Genomic DNA, 22,557 nt, shown 5'->3' on the forward strand with positions numbered 1-22,557 from the left:
ACCTCGCTATCCGCATACTGACTGACAAGCATTATTTCATACAATTCTAAATCAAGAATCTTAAGCTTGTATCAATATTCTCAGCCACGTTCGTTGTCGGTTTTTGATGACTGAATACAATTAATATACGTATATAGGGTTTAATTATATAGGATTATATAATATATATGATTTAAAATTATTATTGATAGTGTAAATTATTTATTAGTTCTTTTTTAAATCTGATTATAGGCCAATAAATGAACTATATGGCCGAGCCTTATAATTCAATCATACCGTATTGTTGCCAACCATGTGATTCAATGGCTCTTCAAATATCGTAAAGAGTATATTTTTATTTTTTAATTGACAGAACTCTGTGCAAGCTCAATTTAGATACCACCCACTTAACAAATATTCTGTCGCATAAAAATATTACTTACTATCATTGTATTTCGGTTTAAGGGGTGAGTGAACCGCATGGGACATAACATCTTAGTTCCCAAGTTAAGTTGGTGGCGCATTTACGATGTAAAGAAAGACAAAATTTCCTTATATACATATGTGAGCGCACCTACAATCAGTTTGCACCTTTGCCAGTAAGCACGATTATAATTTAAAAAAAAACATACTATTTTCTCTTATTTTGATCATATTAATAATAATGATTGAAAGAGAGAATTTCGTTTATAAGAAAAGTGCCTTTAATTAAAACTTCTCACTAGTCGTGTCATTTTGAAATAGCATTCCAATAAATAAATTCAGATGGTTCATGTATAGAAGACCCTCTGTTCGCGAGACCACCGTACCCTTGTTGAAATTGCTTTCTGCACGCAAATGGGTCTTGAGATCAGCGAGTAGAAAAAGTTCGTAAAGAGAAATAGTTTTAGAAGGACTTTGCAAATAGCTGTACAGTCTTATAAGATGCAAATTCTTATTAGATTTGTGTTTTAAAATTGAAAATATTTTGTTTTAGAATGTTATGAAAATAACATCGAACGAGCGCTTGGGCTGCCAAGCGCGAAGTTTTTTTGACGTAGAAATTACATTTAGTGCCCGGAAGAGTGACATAATATGCGATACAAAAATATATTTTGTATCGCATAAACATACTGTAGCGAAATCACGGGCCGCAATTAATAAAAAATAATCATTTCGTTTCCCTTACGTACCTATAACATACACCGCACCACCCAGATGTCTGAAAATCCACAACAGCGCGATTTTTAAGGCATTTTCTGCCTCGTACCACCATAATGTGGAACCAGCCTTTTGCCGGCGGTTTTTCCGAACCGATATGACTTGAGAACTTTCAAGAAAAGAGCGTACACATTTCTTAAATACCGGCAACTCAACTGCAAGCTCGCAGGTGTTGCATCTGCAACATCATCTGGGCATCTGTCCATTGGCGGTGGTAGTAATTTACCATCAGATGAGCCTACTGCTCGTTTGCCAACTATACAAAAAAAAAAAAAGATAACATAATCATGTTATTATAATTTTGTATTTATTTATTTATGTTATAAGGAAGTATTTTTAGTTTAGTCTTATTTTAAATATGTTTAAAATTCTTAAGAAAGTAATTATTGACTTTATACACATAAATAAAAATAATAAATACATATTCACGGTCGATATTAGTCATACGTAGAATACTAGTCAACAGCCACTAAAAACACGCACACTAGTAAAATAGTATGACGTTTAACGAGTGTCAAGCGTAACTGTCACACACACCAAAACAACAAAGTTGGCTTGTTTGTTTTAGTAATGCTAGACTCTATCTAAATATATAAATATTCTAATAATGAATTATTAAAATCTTCCAGTGACAATTAAAAGCAAACATATGAAATCATTTTAGTAATAATTAAATACTAGAAAGCTAATTGCCGATAACACGTTGCGCTGGATTCCAATTGTCTCTTCAACAAATTCAAAATGGCCGCTCCTCTACCATAGACGCGATGTTCCGCTAGGGTGTCACTCTCATAGACACGCTGTCTTTCAATTTATTTTCATTTATTTTCAGCCAGTTTATTTCGGCAACAGTGAGATCGATGTCTTTTAATTCGGGTGTCTTTCAGAGTGAATTTGTATCTTCTAGACAAGCACACTCCATTTTATATTGGACAATAACTTAGCGTCGAATATGATTATTGAAAACGTACGACTACAGTTCATTAAAACACTCATTTATTGTTAAATAATAATATCAATAAATAAATCGTTGGAGTTATGCTTCTTTTGGTGCGTTATGAAAATATATACACGTTGATGTTACTCGGTAAACTGTCAATTAAGTGTAACCTCGCTCAAAATAAACCTTATTTTATTTTACAATGTTTATTTCATTACAAACTGTAAATGTTTAAATTTGTAATAAAGTAGTCATATTATAGAAAATATAAATTAAATTTATCGTAATAATAAATATAATTATTTTATTGTTACAATGTATTTGCATGCAATTAAAAACTTATATAGTTTTATAATTACGCCGAAAGGGTAGAAATTCTCACGAGAACAAATAATATGTAGACGCACTTTTTTTATAATTTGATTTATACCCGTATAAACATTATACTTTGGAGTTGATATAAGTGGAATCCAACTCCAGTATTTTTGGCCATAATATATTATGTGTAATGGTATAAATTATGATTAATTGCAAAATAAAAAAAAGTGCGACATATTAGTGTAACATTGCTAACTTCCTGATACGGATTGCTACTGAGAATTCTTAGCGCGAAAACTCAATAACTTTTATTAGCTCAACTTTAGATCTGCCGTGCAAGTTAGTGACTAGATCAAAGAAGCAGTTCTTCTGTTAGTATTCATTGAAAACTTATTTTTTAAGTTTTTGGAATGTTTTTTTTTTAAGGCTTACAGTAAAGTGAAACTGGCGGATATTGTCACGAAAGAAAAACGCGATATGCCTCCTTTAAGCAACCTTTCCTCTTTTTCCATTATCTCTGTATTTTTCATTATTTTATATTATATACGATTTTATATTCTATCATTTAAACCAATTTTTTGTTATTGTTTGTATAATTCACACGTAATTTTTAATAAAAGATGTCTGTTTTTTGTCTTTTAATTATTCTCAATGTCATTGGGTGTCCCACGACATCTCACTCTATTATTTTTAAAATAATAGTTGTGTTATACTATCGATTTATTGTTAATATTATTAGCGTAACCACGTATAGACAACATATATTTTTACGCTGAGATCGTAATATTTGGCAATTTTAATGCCCACCATGCCGATTGGATCATGCACTACCGATGATGCGGGTAGATCTGTTCTTGACTTCGCTTTAGCAAATGAATTATCATATTTTAGGAGATGAGAGGGATTGGGCCTCTGGGACTCTTACATACCATTTTACTCCGATTATTAGTGAAAGAGTGATAATTCCTCCATCATGCCGGCACATTCGGCTGCAACCTAAAGGTATGCAGCGTGGCACTGCACGAGCACACACTGTGAGTGCAATGAAAATGACTATGCGTGTCTGAGGGTGAGTGAGATCTAATGTGGTAAACAGCAATTTACCAGTTTCAGGATATAGCAGTCTGAGTAAAATATATATAATATTTTATGTGATTATTATCGTTACGTTACCTTAATAAAAAACGTATCATATAAATATTATGGAGGCAATTATAGTGACATAATTATTGAATAGGACGAAAATAACCTAGTACTTAAAAAACAGGTCCCAAAAATTAAGATCGAAATTAAAAAACAATAATACTGTCCTGTTATATAATAATACTAGCTTTTACCCGCGGCTTTGCCCGCGTAGAATATGAATATATTTACAAATTAATTTAAAATGTTACGTTAATGTAATACCTCTTTGAATACCACATTGGTATGAATTTCAACCCTTAGAATGCGAATCAACTCATATTGATTCGGTAGCCCAAAAATAAAATTTCGACCTTCTAACTTCAAAATGATAGACTTCCAGACTAACCTGAATACGAAATGTTAACAACTATTTTGCCCTTTAGGTCTAAAATATCAAGAAACGCTTAAATACGTATCTGTTCATTGTTAGTCAGTAGCTCAAAAATAAAGTTTCATGCTTCTAACTTCAAAAATGACGGTCTTCCAAACTATCCTATATACGAAATGTCAAACTCTATTTCTCCACTTTGGCGTAAAATATCCAGAAACGCTTAAATACGTATCAACTCATTTTAATCGGTAGCCCGAAAATAAAATTTCATGCTTCTAACTTAAAAATGACGGACTTCCAGACTAACACCTGTATACGAAATGTCAACCCCTACTTTTTCCCTTTAGGCGTAAAATATTAAGAAACGCTTAAATATGTATCTACTCATTATTAATCGGTATCCCAAAAATAAAGTTTCATGCTTCTAACTTAAAAAATGACGGATTTCCAGACTAACCTATATAAAAAATGTTCTACCCCTATTAAACCCCTTAGAGGTAGAATATCTAGAAACACTTAAATACGTATATAATCATTTTTAATCAGTATCCCAAAATTAAAGTTTCATAATTTTAGCTTAAAAAATGACGACTTCCATAAAAAATTACAACCCTTATTTTACCCCCTTAATGTTAGATTATCTAGAAACACTTAAATACGTATCTACTCATTTTTATTCAGTATCCCAAAAATAAAGTTTCATGTTTCTATCTTAAAAATGACGGACTTTTATACAAACTTTCAACCCTTATATCACCCCCGTAGGGGTAGAATATGCAGAAACACTTAAATAAGTATCTACTCCTTTTTAATCAGTATCCCAAAAATAAAGTTTCATGTTTCTAACTTAAAGAAATCCATACGAACGTTCAACCCCTATTTCACCCATTTAGGGGTAGAATATCCAAAATTCGCTCCCGAGTGGGTGTCATGATATTATGTTATTTTATAAGTGTACAGCCTAAAATATAAGTTTTATGCTTCTAGTTCTAAAAATTCTAAACATGACAATACTTTCAACAACTTACAACCTTTCATCCCCCTTTTCAACCCTTCACAGCACTTTTTCCAAATAAAAAGCCTATGTCCTTTCTCAGGCTCTAGACTATTTGTGTACCAAATTTCATTTAAATCGGTCCAGTAGTTTTGGCGTGAAAGCGAGACAGACAGTCAGACAAACAAAGTTACTTTCGCATTTAGAATATTAGTATGGAAGTATGGATTGTTATTTCAATCGCTAGAGAGCTCCGATAATAACCGCGTCCGATCGCTGCTAAATTCAAAGTGCTACAGGGAGAACCGCGGCATCCGACGCGCCTATAGCACGCTCCCGCCGCACCGGCCGGCCGGTACCACCGCAAACGCTACGTTCCGCAATTTTTAAAACTGTAATATCTTCGAAAATATTCATTTAAATTACATGCTGTAAAGGTTAAAATCGCTTCGAAAATTGGCCAATATTTGTGGTAAAAAATAAATGACAAAAAAATGTTATTGTGGGCTATCTTTAAGAGATAGACATATACCATCGCGGACTTTTTTGTAGACATTTTTGAGGTGTACAATTCTGTAGTACATTATTTTGATCTATCTAGTAGGGTTCAGCCAGCGTTTCCAATGTAAGCGCAAAAAAATGTATAAATTTACGACATCACATTAGAAACTTTTAAAATTATCAGTGTTACTTAACTATATTGTCTATGTATTATATACAAAAACCTTCCTCTCGTATCACTCTATCTATTAAAAAAAACCGCATCAAAATCCGTTGCATAGTTTTAAAGATTTAAGCATAGACAGAAAAAGACAGTCAGCGGCAACAATTTTGTTTTATACTATATAGTGATAACAAATAGGTACAACGCACACAGTTTTCACTCATTAGGAAAGACAAACCGCTATGTCCCTGCGTTTTAAAACTGTAATATCTTCGAAAATATTCATTTAAATTACATGCTGTAAAGGGCCATATTGATCTATATTGAGTGCACAATTTATTTAAGGTACCGAATTGGATAAGGATTAATGCTGTATAGGTTAAAATCGCTTCGAAAATTGGCCAATATTTGTGGTAAAAAATAAATGACAAAAAAATGTTATTGTGGGCTATGTTTAAGAGATAGACATATACCATCACGGACTTTTTTGTAGACATTTTTGAGGTGTACAATTCTGTAGTACATTATTTTGATCTATCTAGTAGGGTTCAGCCAGCGTTTCCAATGTAAGCGCAAAAAAATGTATAAATTTACGACATCACATTAGAAACTTTTAAAATTATCAGTGTTACTTAACTATATTGTCTATGTATTATATACAAAAACCTTCCTCTCGAATCACTCTATCTATTAAAAAAACTGCATCAAAATCCATTGCGTAGTTTTAAAGATTTAAGCGTACAAAGGGACATAGGGACAGAGAAAGCGACTTTGTTTTATACTATGTAAAGATTAGTAAAAAGTTTTTACACATATGCCTTTGTACAAACCCGTGTATATATTTTTCTATTTAATCTCACCATTTAAACAGTTCAAATATTCAGGAAAAATTCTTAACTTACTTATGACTTGAAATAACATTACTTAAAAAAGGATTAAATATTTAGTTATTAAGACTTCTTTGTTAAAATTTAGATCAACTTTTACTCACTAATGAATTATAATAGATAATATTTGTGTTATCGACTAGCCACTTAGTTGACCCGCTTATTAATTCATAATAATCCCATTACATAGGATGAGCGACCTATTTAAGCAGTTAATATACTGATTAGGTAATTAGGCGTCAATGATATTCGACTAAAAGTGTTATAGAAAAAAACGCTTGTTTTTTTTCAAAAACATCAAACATATTTGAATTATATTTCCGTGTACTTTATTATTAAGTGTGAAGAATTTTTGTAACGTTTTAGTATATATGACGACCTCCGTGGTCGAGTAGTGTGTACACCGGTTTTCATGGGTACGCCACTCCGAGGTCCCGGGTTCGATTCCCGGCCGAGTCGATGTAGAAAAAGTTCATTAGTTTTCTATGTCGTCTTAGGTCTGGGTGTATGTGGTACCGTCGTTACTTCTGATTTTCCATAACACAAGTGCTTTAGCTACTTACATTGGGATCAGAGTAATGTATGTAATGTTGTCCAATATATAAAAAAAAAAAATATATATATATATAAACTCACACATATATGGCTGTCCTTCGTAGCTTCACCCGTTTTTAGATTAAATTATTTACGTACATCCTGAAAATGCCCCACCATTGGACTAATACTTCCTCTTGCATTGAGGTAAATGTTTGGAGCTAATTTCATCATGTGGCTGTCGGATTGGTGGATACACATGTGGCAAAAATCATTGAAATTAGACACATGCATGTTTCCCTACAATGTTTTCCTTCACCACTGAGCACAAGAAGAATTATAAGGACGAATTAAGGATATAAAAAATCAGTAGTACTTGCTGGAACCCGGGAATCATCGGTTAAGATGCATGCGTTCTAACCACTAGGCCATCTCGACCCTCATTATTATTGCTAACATGAAAAGAGTTTTATGTTTTTATTTTAAATTCAGTGTATTTTTTTTTATATATTCTTATATATGGTGGAGGTCAAGGTTACTTTTTAAAGTGTTAATTACTTAATTTAGCTTGAACGTAAAAAAACGTTAACGAGGATGAATATTAATTCAACTACGATGTTAAACTTTAAAATTTGATGGAATAATATTGAATTAATGTCGATTAATTTGTTATAAATTTTAAATCGGTAAAAGAGCTCATATCTATTATAGAAATATAGCTTTGAATATGTGTTGGGTGCTTCAGATTCGGTTTCTTAAATAATTTATTGCTATAAAAGTGTATTAAATATTTTATATATCCGACACGAAAGAGATCAGTCACAGGATCAACGGCTTTGTGTGCTTTCCGGTACGTGAGTGTACATACTTCCAACTCTTAGACTCCGGGTAGTTAGTATTTTTAATAGAAAGACCCAATAACTATTTATCGTCACGACTTGGGGTTCGTAACTATGGACTCGGAACCTTTGGCCTTATAAAGCCGAGGCAGTCAATCATTTAATCAATCGTAATGTTTTGGATTACACGCTATGAATACAAAAAAAATACCGAAGATATTTGACTCGCTAATTTAGTATGCATTTCAAGTTATGAGAATGCAATTAAACGAATTGACAAATAAAGCTCAATGATGCGACGGTAACGTACAAAGGCATTTACATAATGAGAGGACAAAAGCTCGACGCGCACTAAAATGCCTATCAATTTTGTTGATATGCCATTAATTACCAAGGTAGTTCTGTGAATAGTTAAAGAGACGTATTTTTAGCAGATTGACATCCTCATCTGTTAAGGATAAGCTTGCCTATCCACGATGCTGCTCATATGCTGGTTTGTGGACACCGAAATGAAATGGTTTTATGTGATAAAAGTTTTTCACGATAACCTTCCGAAGATAGCTTTCAACGAGCACGTTATAAACTTTGAGAAGGAATTAAGCACATCATGACTAAACGGTTGCTGGAATCAAAACTCTCAAATTTTTGCTTTAAAGTAGGTAGTCAGCTTCCATCAGGTGAGCCTCCAGCTCGTTTGCCACCTAAAGCATTAAAAAAACCTGATGGTGAGTGACCGTTGTCGCCCTTAGACCTTGGCGTTGTAAGAAATATTCGGCACAGTGGAAACAACAACTCAATTTTCAAAATTGGTGATGTTTTGGTTATCAAAGAAATGGTTAAAACTTCATACGTCGCCAATGTCTATGGACGGCGGAAACAACTTGCTATCGGGTGCCCATTTGCCAAACCACGTTCTTTGCTATAAAATAAAATATTCAAATTCCTTACATCGCCAATAAGTCACCAACCTTGGGAACTAATAATAAATTAATCTTTACGTGAATGGTGAAATGTTTTTACGTAAAAAGTCTTGACTCTAAGGCAACGTGTTTTTGGATACAGTTCTAATATTCTCGAATTAAAAAGTCGTGAACTCGAATCCTGTAATCCTATATATTGAACGGAATAAACTGGAATGCAAAAAACTTTATTTCCACTGAAAAAATATAATCGTAATGGACAACCGAAAAACAAATATTGTTCGTGTCCCATTTTTATTTTTGAATGGTAATCCAACAATGTTCTAATAAACAAAAAAAAAAATATGTTAAATGTTTTAATGGAATTTTGCAGTACAATCAACTAACTATAAGTATTTATTATTGACGAATGTTAGACAAACACACAGTCATTATAACTTATGTGATAATAATGATAATATTCGGTGCCCATTTTCTCTTCCCTCATTTCTTCTTTCTACAGGAAATAAAATATTTAAATATTATATATTATAAAATACTAATATTATAAATATGAAATTAACTCTATCTGTCTGTCTGTTGCTCTCTTGATGCCAACCCACTGAACCGAATCTGATGAAAATTGGTATGAAGCAAACTTGAACTCCAAGGAAGGACGATAATATATAATTATGTCACGTGACTACAGGACGTTTTCCGTTCCATCAGCTGTTTAAAATTTTAATACAATAGTTTATTTGTTTTAGTACAACAATAATTCATTCAATACTATATGTTTTATTATGTCATGTAAAAATTTATTGTATGCATTCACGCATAGTCCATCAGATCAAGTCGAAACATTGACTGGTTATTGATGAGACATAAGTTTGTCGAATAAATTAAGAAGGCTTTACTTCTTAATTTATTCGTCGGAAAATACCGTAAAAATACTTACAAAAATATGTAAAGAATCGTCGTAAAACATACGAATTAGTATCATACTATAACATCATATCCACTATTGAAGAAATCATACTTAAATAAAAGCAATTTCAATTTCAATTTAGTAAAGAACATTTTCAATACCAAGCAAGTCTAATTACCGAGTAAGCAAATAACCTCAAACAGCGCTTACACGATTCAATATAACTTATCTCAGTAAACTTTGCTTTGCTACACTCATTCACACACACACACATTCCTGCCATAAGACGATAAGCAATATATTATGAGATATTAAATAAAATAATGACTGACAAATTGTAGGAAAATATGCACGAATCCAGTGTTTATATACAGATGTTGAAGGTGATAGAAATTTTGATGAGTGGGATGATACAAATTGTGCAGATAAGTCGTACCAAGGTAGGTCGGTAAGGGACATTATATAGACTTCTAACAATATACACACATTGCCACGACATCTCTATACTTAGTGTGTATTTGCGACGACAGAAATCATTCAAATTTCTTACGGTGACAATGTCTACGAGCAATGGTGATTATACCTATCAACGCTGGAAAAAAGGTGCTGTGTCACAAACATGTAACTAAATAGTAGTGATTGCCAATCTTTAAATGTCTTACGACTGGGCGAAGACCTTATATCCTCCTGGGGAGGGAGTTTGGAACTTATTCCACCAAACTGCTCCAATACGGCTTAGTGAATGCACTAGGGGTAGAAACTCATCCGACACACTTCTTTAACATTCATGTTTTATAACTACTGGCCAATCTTGACTTAAATGTAATACCGTAATATTAGTCTACTTCAACTACAAGAGGAGTATATAAAAAAAAAAACAACTTTGTCATTGAATGGACTCGATATCATTGGTTAAGGTCTTGAATAAATAATCTACGATATTAACTATGGATTCACAAAAAAATCACGTTTCGAATGGAATATTTAAATCATTAGTCAATTACCTATATATATATATATATATGCTTTGGTAAAGGGCGTTAAAGACTTGGTAATTAACAGCCAACTAATTTTGGTAACTATGGAATCCCTTTTGTTATCTCGAGTTTTATTGTTATCGATAGTTTGATTTGATTTATGGGATATATATAGTTCAAAGGTACTCGGGCCGCCAAGAGCTATGAGTGCCCATTTAATCCCTCTTTCGGTGTCAATGCTTCCAAAAATCGAGACAATAATTAGAAGTTTGGATTTAATTGGAAACTATAAATTTTCTGCATAGAGAATATTAAAGTATTACATAAATACGAAAGTAGCTCTGTTTGATACCTCTTCATGCTTAAGCTTCTGAGCCAATTTAGATGAAATTTAGTATGCAGATAGTCTGAGTCCACGAGAAGGACATGGGCTATTTTTTATGAATCACCCCTCGAAAGGGTAAAACGGGGGGTACCAATTTGTGTACTATAAGTCAAGTTTTATAAACTTCGCGTGGGTAAAACCGCAAGTTCAGCTAGTTTATTATAATAGTATAGTCTCTTTTCCCTCTACCTAATGACCTACCTAATTACCTAATGACATGTTTTTATTATAATTATATTTATATTATGTTTCTTCTTTACTTTAATATTTGATAATGTAATATCGGAAACTTATTTAATCTTATAAAAAAACTTCGATTCCAAAATTATTAAATAAAATTTAATCAAATTTAATTCCGCACTCATAAATAAATATATAAATTATATAAGTAAGAATAGTTACAATAATAAAATTAAATAATTCATAACTAAAAATATTACATCATATAATATATTACGTATTAGCATATTGTGATTGGTAGATATGCGTCTAGTGTTAGTGTAAGTCTCTTAGTGTAACCCAATAATACATTTATAGAAAGGCGCTTAAAAGGTGTAGTGTCATTCAACTCAACATTACCTAAGTAAATTGTAGCTCAGGGTACTTTTATCAAAGTCCCTCTAATAGCACTTTTGAAACGTTATGTACATGATTAAATTGAATTTAAAGCTATCATCGGTTCGTTCGAAATGTAGATTCTACAAAGAAGACCCCGCTAGAATCTTAATAGTGACACTTTTTCTTATCTTATCCGCTTAACACACACTAGCTTAACGCTTTTTCTCATGCTACATATTCTTGTATTGTGGAATAAGCCTCATTCTATTAATGTTTTTTTGGTAAAAAAATTAAAAGGAATCTCAATGTTACATTTTTTTCAGACGAAGCTTTTTGTAGTCGTATAAAATAATTACCTTGCTTCTGGAAAAATGTCTCAACATTAATTAGTCTGAAGCTTGGTATCATAAATTCTTGATTGTAACAGTAATTTTATTTCATGTAACTAAGTTATTTTATATTATTTATATTTATCTCTCGCGTCTCAACCACCGTCTTTCATAATTGTATTTATAAGGTACAAAATTTAACAGACTAAATAATATATTTATACGCGATTTTATGAAGTAAATTATGACATAACACATATTTAACTTTTACGATATTATGTACTGACATTATCATTTATATGATTTGATATTTTGGGGGTGATTTCACACAAAATGGCGGACGGAGAAAACTTGCACAGTCAACGTCCGAGACCACGTTGAGTTACCAATCAGCTCGTAAATACAACATTTTCTTAGTTTAAGCCTTCGAAAGACTCAGCTGGAGGAGATACCTCACGTCTATAACTTATAATCTCGACGAAACGTGGCGAATAGACGTCACGAACAATGTTACAGCACACAGTACAAACACAATAAGTAATACAAGAACAAAGTTGTTTTTTAAAAGATTTATACGAAATAAAAATAAATATTGTTTCATCACAGAATTACGTTTATTAAAGAGATTGTATTTTGTTATTTTTCTTTATAATGCAGTGGCTATTCAAAAAGAATTACGAATAATTATGTTTTCCGTTCCGGTTAAGCGTAATGCTTGCGTAATGTACTACTTTATTTCTCAAAAGAAAATGTTATTCCCTTATAACATTCGATTCTTAAATGTCTGTCTCAATTTTTTTTTGTAATATGAGGAATTACTTTATTTGTGTAAATTGCATACACTTCCAGTTAATGAGTGAGTATAATATTCTTTTATGAGTGAGTACGATAGAAGCTCGAGGGGTCAAGGTCAAACTTTCGTTTGTAATAACACAAGGTAGCCCAAAACTGTCAGCCATTAAGGATATCCTGTATAGGACATTCTTATAGATGTGTTAACAGTTATATTGTGTGCATTAACAATATTTTTTTGCTTCCTGAGTCGCCTCACGCATACTATGACATCTTGTACGTACGAGCGTCACCAACTAATGCACGTCAGCAACTAAACGTGGGAGGCATTTGTCCATTAATAAATCTATACACACAAGGTGAACTTATTTTAGTATGGGCGTTAAAGTTACGCATGGCCAAGGTATTAATTTGTAAACACAACCACAGAACCACAGAACCACAGAACTTTAAAATTACACGAGCTACTTTACACTTCGCTTAAAAAAGCCATGTATATGATGTTATATAATTTATGGTTGATTTGCCTTTGGATGAGCCTAAACCTTAACCGATGATTGCGGGTTCAACCCCAGGCAAGCACTACTGAATTTTCATGTACCTAATTTGTGTTTATAATTCATCTTATGCCCGGCGGTGAAGGTCAACACTGTGAGAAAACCTGCATGTGTCTAATTTTAACGAAATTCTGCCATATGTGTATCCACCAACCCGCATTGGAGCAGCGTGGTGGAATATGCTGCAAACATTCTCCTCAAAGGGAGAGGAGGCCTAAGCCCGGCAGTAGGAAATTTACAGACTGTTAATGTTGTAGCTTTTGGACGCTTTCATTACACTTGTGTAGGGATGTGTATGTGTGTTGCCAATGCTCCATCAACCATGGAACTTACAATTGTGTACTACTAACACAAGGTAGATTGTTTAATTTTTATGGCATGGTACACGATTTTAATAGACAATACAGTGTAATCACAGGCACAAGGGACATAACATCTTAGTTCCCAAGGTTGGTGGCGCATAGGTGATGTAAGGAATGGTTAATATTTCTTACAGCGCCTTTGTCTATGGGCGGTGGTGACCACTTACCATCAGGTGGCCCATATGCTCGTCCGCCAACAAACGCCATAAAAAAAAAAAAAGAATTTGAGTTATAAATGAATAATTTCTTATCCGGCTAAAATCAATCAAATCACAGAACACTTCTGTAAAAATATATTTTTCAGTACACAAAAATGGATATTGACTGATAACAATAAAAAAAAAAAAAATCTCGGATCATCCTAACTAATATTATAACTTCTAAATTTTTTTTTTATTGTTACGAGTATGAGTGATGATACCAGATGTCATAACTACCCAACCGATTATCATATATTTTTGTGCACAGGTTGTCAGCGGTATCGGTTTTTACAAGCATAAAAAGTCTTAGTTATAGTCAATAGTTGTCAAATATGATGTGCAATATTTGACCTCGGTATTATTTGATAATAATACTTATTGGTCTAATAATAATTAATCTAATATTAACATTATATCCATTCGGAAAATGGGTTTTTATCCTGTGATGTACAATTCAAGCAGCGCGCGCTTATTGGCCAAATCAAATAGCGCGCGTTTCCCCGCATTGGTGTTACACATTTCCGTCCCCTTTCAACCATTCCCACAGACTGCAGGTATGAGAGGAAACATACACGACAAAAATGAATATTCTGTCGTTTTATGTTGTCTTGTGATATATGAATCAGTAGGTAAACAGTAAATGACAGAAAGAATTTCAAAAATTATTTGTGTCAAATATAAAGTGAAAGTTCTAGCATTATTTAACAACAATCCCGTCACATGCGAGTGAAACTACTGGCGAAAGCTAGTTAAATATAAAAATAACACAATTATTTGCACTAGAGTTCTATCTTCAGCACATATCCAGTGTACCCGAGTATGGCTGAGTGCAAAAATCACGAAGTTTGAGAAGAAAATTAATGTAGAAATCGTGACAGTAATGACAAAAATATTACTCGTAGACGATATGATATGGCTAACTTTCTATACACGCATTCGAGAGCATATTATATTCTCGGTGCAACTTCTTGCTACAAGTTTATTGCTGTTTTCTTAGAAAAGCTCCCAGATCAACGATTTTCATCCCACGAGTTTACCTTAGTTGATAAAATTATTTTACAATACAAACTTGAATTATTTGATATAGGTATGCAGATGATAAGTATTTTTTAAATGATATTTGTAGGCGGCGAGCAAATGGGTCACTTGATGGTGAGTGATCACCGATACCCATAGAAAATCAATTCTATTCTTCTTCTTCGAGTGCCACTCCGACTAGCGAAGGTTGGCAGTCAGAGCGAAGGTTGGCAGTCATATTCTATAATAGGTTCTATTTAATTAATTATAAGGTATACATTTGAAGACTTCAATCACTAAAACAGAGTTTCTAATAACCAACGCAAACCATAGATAACTTGACTATAAAATATATTATTATATAATACAACATTCATACGTGTATGTTAATGTCATAAATTTGACATCGTTTTATGTTTCTCATGAATACCATAAAAAATATAATTAATGGACAATGTTTGTTAATAAAACACATTAATTAATTAATTAATTAAATGTGAATAATTTTTGTTCCCACGAACGCGGCTCAGATTGTCGATATAAGAATAAATCAATCATTTTGGGAGACCAACCAGTATTTATAATTTAAAAAAATAAAAGTATTTTTTTCAATCTACCAAATGATAGCGTGATTCAATATACTCGCAATACCATCTATGAAGATTAATTTATTGTAACAATTTACATCAATTATGTTTGAATTTTGAAAGAAAATTGAATGAATGTACCAATTTTAAACGTCACGCTGCAATGAGTCAAATTAAAAAGATATACAGTACAGTGTATATAAAAAATTAACTCCGGTCTCAGTTCTCCTTTAGTCGTACTCTTTACTAATTGTAATTAACTTTTGAACAAATAAACTTTAACGTTTCTCAAGGAATTTAATCTTTTTTTTTTTTTATCGGAAAAGTTAAACAGAACTAGTTGCAAGTTTATACTCGGGCGTGGTGCATTGCCGTCAGTTTGAATAATCCGATCTTTAATAAGATCTTAGCGAGAGATGCTGGGGGAAAACTATTTACTGTAATAATAAAATTACCCGTTCCTAACGGTTACACTAAAAATACAACTGAGTGCTTTGTGTTTTCAATACAAGGTGTAGTAAAAATATTTTTCTTTAGATTAATTATTGTAAATACATTTATAAATTAATTTATAAAACGGGATTAGTTCGTATTTTTGGTGGATTTCTATAGTATAATTAATACTTGATAAGAAATATATATCAAAATGATAAATACGGATTGCGGGTAAATTAAATATAGTTATATCATACTAGCTGAACCTGCGGCTATATTCGCGCGAAATATATAAAACTCCTCCAACTCGTCGGGTGAATTAAAATAAAAGTAGACTACACTCTTCCCCTTGACTCAAACTATTTCCATAACAAATTTAATCTAAATCGGTTCAGCAGTTTAAGCTAGATGAGGCAACAGACAGAGTTACTTTCGCATATATAATATTAGTACATTTTAAGTATTTGTTGGAATAAAATATTTATCGTGTAAAAAAAAAACGCAAGAAATTATATCTATTAAAAAAACATCTTCTTAAAAATCATCAATCAACATCAAATTATGTTGATTGATGATTTTTATTTAATGTGATATTGTACAAAAGATTGTTTATAGCTTTATAAAATATTTTAAATTAAAATTTAAATTGAATTGTAAATGAAAAATCGCTCGGTCCCTGGTTTGAGCATTTCGAATTCTAGTAATTATTTACTAATTAAAATTATTTTTGGTTATTGTTTTAGTTCAGACGGAATTCCTAATAACAATTTTGTAATTGTAATTTGGTTATTCTGAAACATATTTCATTTATTTATATCATTATTGTGTGTCTTATTTGATACGTAATGTGAAAAAGCAACTTCGTTCCGGGGTTATGTGAGTACCCCTCATTTTTATTAATTATTTTAACGCATTATATATAAAATGATTGCGTATTTGCACTTGTTCTCAGTAAACAACAGAAAAGTAAACAGCTAAATTGTACCCAATTTCAAACTACTTCATCAAAGTTAGATACAATTTTTTTACTTCTTGTATTAATATAAAGACATCATGACCGTTGTACGTATTGTAGGATTTTGTTTTTACTCAACACAGCTACCCCTATTTGAAATCAGTATTGATATGAAAAACATATTCAAATATTCTACGGGAATATTAAAGTATACTAGCTCAGCACAATTTAATCTTTTGTCTATGTACACGCTAGGAATTAAATTTACAGAGTAGGTTTCTTTTATGAAACTTAACAAAGAATAAGAATAGAAAGGTCTTTTAAAATTGAATTTCCACCGGGATTAAACTGTATCTAATATCCACTTTTTCATTACACGTATAAACGAATAGAATTATATTACTTAGTAAGACTCGTAATAAATTGATGAATGTGTGTTATTCCAGTCAATAATCAACAGAACAATAAATCAAAGGTATTACCTATATCAAATCAAAACAAAATATTCTTAATTTAAGTAGAATAATAAAAGCATTTTCGAATCGTTGTTACAGTATTTAATTATTATTGTTTATTATTAGAAATTACAACCAAATAATGTACATACATGTATCACATACATGTACATACATGTATGTGTATGTAAATAATGTACATATGTATCACACCTTATGAACAATATTACAATTTGTACGTTAAATTTTATCCTATGAGAACAAGCGCCTGAACTAGGCCGAGTTTGTATCTCAGACGCTAGTCTCTTCCGGTGACGTTATACAATAATTATAATTATGAATATAAAGTTCCATACATACATAGTCTGATGTCGGTAGAAGTAAGTTAATTGTAACAAAATAATTTATTAAATCTACCATCGGTTCCGTAAGTAGATTCTACCGAGAAGAACCAGCATTTTTATTACAGAGTATGTCAGTAGAGAACAATTACATTTTTATATAACTATCTAGAAATAAATTAATACTAAATCCACGCTTGTGATCTTTAATATAATCTTGTAAGTAGCATGCCTTATTCAAAAATTTTTTTTTGACATGAGCTTTAAATTTTTTAATAGGTTAAGTTAAAAATAAGAGTCACTTGAGTGTATTGTAATGTTAAAAATAAAATAGGGTCGGATCTTGAAAGTTTAACGGTGTAACCAAAGACACAAGGGACGTTATATCTCAGTTTTCAAGTTGGGCGCGTTGCATGTCAGGAATCGTAAAAATATCTTACGGCGGCAATATCTATAGGCAGGGGAGATAACTTATCATCAGGTGCTACTAAGTTGTGAATGGTTAAAAATTATTATTTCTCTTTTTTTTTGTATTTTTAAACGGTAAATTATTTTGTTGAAATTTCGCGAGTGTTTTTTATATACTTTTTTATATGCAACCGGAGAGAGGTCGGGGTCTACGCTAACTTGTTTTGTTGAGATACTGAATTTTAATTCTATTTCCCAACTCGAAAACTATTGCAAATATTCTATTAGAAAAATGCAGTAAACCTTATTGGCTGGAATCCGGGAAACTATTACTCCAACGAGACTGTCATTCAAACTTTAGTAATTACACGAATGTTGAATAACATTTCAGTATTAAAAGAAAAGGGCACGATTGTCTTTAAGTCATTCGTTTTCATCTTTATTATACAATAAAATTCCAATTCATTACGTCATTTTAATTCAGCCACGACACTACCAGAATGTAACAAATGGTTTTAATACAAAGCAATGATTGCTGCACAGTATTTAAACGATCGAGAAAATACCTCCAAGACGGAGATCTTACTGAATCAAAGGATTCCATTTATACGCTTTTCGTGCATTCCAGAGAAACATTAGCTACGATCAAAGACTTGCTTAAATTTCTCACTTCATTCAAGCCGAGCGACTGTGTTCAATAACTTACCCGCGATTTAAATTAAAACTTAAAATATTCTTCATTGCTTTTAGCTTTTAAATTAACATTATAATTATTACACAACGACAGTTTAATAGATAATTGAAAATTTAAACAAAACAAGTAATTAATGATTATTACTTATTGCATTGTGTAGCGGCAATATTTGTCTATGGAATGATTTGACGTATGACGTACTTCTTTTTTCTCTTCCCTTCTCGTGTGAGCCGCGGTAACGTGTGTTATGTGAGTGCGCCGCACCTTTGAAATTAGCTTGTGTAACGGACTTATCCTTCTCCTGTAATATCACCCATCCCTTTGGCTGTGTTCTTCGAGTGTATGAAGGCCAAGGGAGCGCTCCCGAGAAGAACGTGTCTTCATAAGTCAGAGCCCAGTTTTGAGGTAACAACTTCCATTTTTTCCTTAACTACAGTCCACTTTTCTCTCGCGCGTACACATTGGTAAATATAGTTGGTAGGATGGGCTTAAAGCTAGTTTGACTCAAGTACTAAGCAGTACCAAAACAATAACTAAGTCAGGTTTAAAATATAACCAGGTAAACTTGTTAAAACAAAAAACAAAAGTTTCCTTCAAAGATATCTCCTCTGTCAAAAAAGTCCACATACACGGTTATTCTTGACAGGTAGATAGAACAGTAACGTTATAAAAAACGGCTAAAATCATCTTACAGATGGCAGCACAGTTTAGAATCAATTAATTGATACACAATATTTTTAAATCTTATTAGAATTATTAATTATTTATCGCCAAATACATTTGAGTCAAAACTAACCACTGATATGTTTGACTTTGGATTTATTATTGGTGATTTCTAAAGTCAATTTCCGTCAGATCTTCGCGGCAGAATTTAAGATCTTCTCTCCGTATTATTTTCTTAAAATCTTGTTAAATGCACGACCTATCTACTGCGAGATATGAACAACATATATTATCGTAAATTACCTTTGCGAAAGAGTGATATTATGTCAAAAGTTACAAGTAGGAAACGAGTCTGGCCACGTGCCAGCGCAAGTGCTTCGGATCGAACGATCCCTCATATCGTAAAATATAATTTCGCTGTGAGTTCCCTCAAAAATGCGTATAGTCGTAAGTAGAGTAAAAATAATTTGTCTGTTTTGATAAATTCATGTGCTTTTATTAAAATTTTTAAGACTGAATTTCAGTGCAACGTTCGTTATATACAATTTTAAAATGAAACCTTTCTCACTTCACGTTTTCACTTATATATAAATAGCACTTATTCATTTTCATTAGAATTTTCTTTTTCGTTGTACCAAAATCATAAATTATCAAAATTATAATTATTAACCAAATTCAAAATAATGTGTTAATCAATCAAAGGACGAGCTTTCAAGTGCAGGCACTCATAGTACATACATGTACTTATTTTGTTAATATAAATTCACTAGCTACCTGTCCTGGCTTCACTTGGGTACAATAAGGGTCTATAAGATAACTTTTTGTTTAATTTAAATGTAATATGCATTTATTATGCATATAAACCTTCCTCTTGAATCACTGCCTTCGTTGATGATAACCGTATCCTAATCTTTTGCTTAGTTTAAACGATCTAAGAAAACTGACGGCGAGAAGCGACTTCGTTTCAAAATATTTAGAAACACTCTAAAAACTTTATAAGGAAATCTCTGAAAAAGTGTCATAAGTATGGACACTCATCGGCCCTCAAATAGTACATTGAAGGTTCCTACAACGAGATACTATCTTGAGACAGGAGTGCGATATTATATAAAATAGTGTTTATTAATGTAACTGTAAATTAAACTGATACGTAGAAAGAAATAATATTGTCATTTTTTTTCTCTTCTTTTTTTTTAATGTATACAATTCTTATTGTACTATGTAATATGTTAAAGTACGAGCTGTATTAACAATAATGCAAAAAAGATGTCTTTAAAAACGTTTTTTAAAATGTCAATAATACTAAACTAGGAAATCTAATGACAAAGACGATCGAAAACCTAGAATACGTGAATCTTAACCAACGATTCAAAAATTCAAACATCGTGAAGTTGAAGACGGTTGAATTTTTGTCACATACGCAACCAGTAACCCGCATTCGAACAGTGTGGTGGAAAAAGCTAAAAGCCTCCAAAAGAGGAGTTGTATCGCCCTTGTTTACTTTTAAGAAACAAAACAATTTAACGTCTCTATAAAGAATTTATACATTCGTTTATTGCTGACAGAACGTCAATTTTACATGGAACGTTTGTCGAAATTTACATAAGACGCTGTTGCGATGAAGACTCTGGGAATGTTTGACTAATATAACACGTGACATGTTTGGTAAACATTATCATACAAATTAGATGACGTAAATTATGTATAATAACAATATGTATATAATATTATTTAAAAAATTCGTTACTATTTCTTATATAAAAGTAAGTTTTGTTTTATATAGTTAATTTAAATTATTATACTCGAAAATAAAATATATTATTATTATTAGTATTTCCGTAATAACTTTCCATTTAAGATATAAAGTACATTATTCAATGAACTTTGACAAATAAAGTGATCATTATATTATGAACTAGCAATCGGACCCGGCTTCACGCTTGTAGGAAACATGTATATCAAACATCACATAGTATACATCTCTATCGATTGACAAATTTTAACAAAAAAATTTAACATTATATTTCAAAAAGTCATGAACTATAACATCTTAATTTTCATCATGAATCACTCCGTTCATTAGGTAAAATACAATACCGTGAGTATAAAAATACGTTTCATAGTTTTTAAGTTGATGGTCTTCCGATAAGCGAGAGGACTTAACTAAATTATACTGCGAACAAAAGATTCACTGACATTGTTAGGTCTATATTTCAATTCAATTGTATCGTGAATAGCCTTATTGATATGGATCAAAATGACGTTATACGAGTAGAAATAATAGGACCCTGTCTCAGTAAGCGCTAAACAGCTAGTTCAATAAATTAAATAACATTAATTCCAAAATTATAAAAGATTATTAAAATACCAAGGGTTTCTTAAAATACGGAACCATAAAAGTACAATAATGGTTCTCATAAGCCACTCCGCTACGCCAGCGGATCGCTGTACGCTTTGATTTAGAGTCTCCATTACTTAGATCAGGTATTCCGATGCCCCCGTTATAGGAACTTCAAGATATTTTTCTTGGAGATTCTTCACTTAGGGCGATTAAAGTACATTGTAGATACGAAAAATTTACTTTTAAATTTGAAACGGATTCATATAGGTATTTTATTTCTATCTTATTCTAAGAAAACATTAATTTGTTTGCGAATGTGTTATATTATTCGAGTAATTTTAAAAGCATAAGTGTGTTTTTTTTAATGATTTTAAGGAAGGCGGTGTCACCTGTTGCTACGTGATCACCACGACTTATACACTTTTGGCGTTGTAAGAAATATTCTAATAATAATATAACCATATCTATCGCCGAAGCGCCTGCTTGGAAACTAAGGTGTTATGTCTCTTGTGCTTTTAGTTGAACTGGATCAGTCACCTTTCAAATTGTAACGTACGTTTGGCGGTAGAATATCTGATGATTGAGTTAAGATATACCAAAGCGGGCTTGCAAAAACCCCTGTATATATAGTTATGATATTCTAATCACGGCATCCTAATAGCACTCAAGCGTTAGCGCAAACTCAGGCGCACTCTATATCCCTTAACTCTCTTAATCCGATTGGAAAGAAATCCGGAACGTCTGTAAAGATTTTAGGAATAATGGTTTTACGTGCTTTCTGAGGCATAATAGTGTAACACTGT

At 31.9% G+C, this 22,557-nt stretch overlaps 1 protein-coding gene across 1 annotated transcript in view; it reads right to left on the reverse strand.

The window, feature by feature from the left end:
* Positions 1-22,557, reverse strand: part of LOC113394159 (uncharacterized) — a 166,479-nt gene that overhangs the window by 85,383 nt on the left and 58,539 nt on the right. The gene's annotated exons all lie outside the window — the stretch shown is intronic.

This window comes from Vanessa tameamea, chromosome 10 (genome assembly GCF_037043105.1).
Source record: "Vanessa tameamea isolate UH-Manoa-2023 chromosome 10, ilVanTame1 primary haplotype, whole genome shotgun sequence".
Classification (NCBI taxonomy): Eukaryota; Metazoa; Arthropoda; class Insecta; order Lepidoptera; family Nymphalidae; genus Vanessa; species Vanessa tameamea.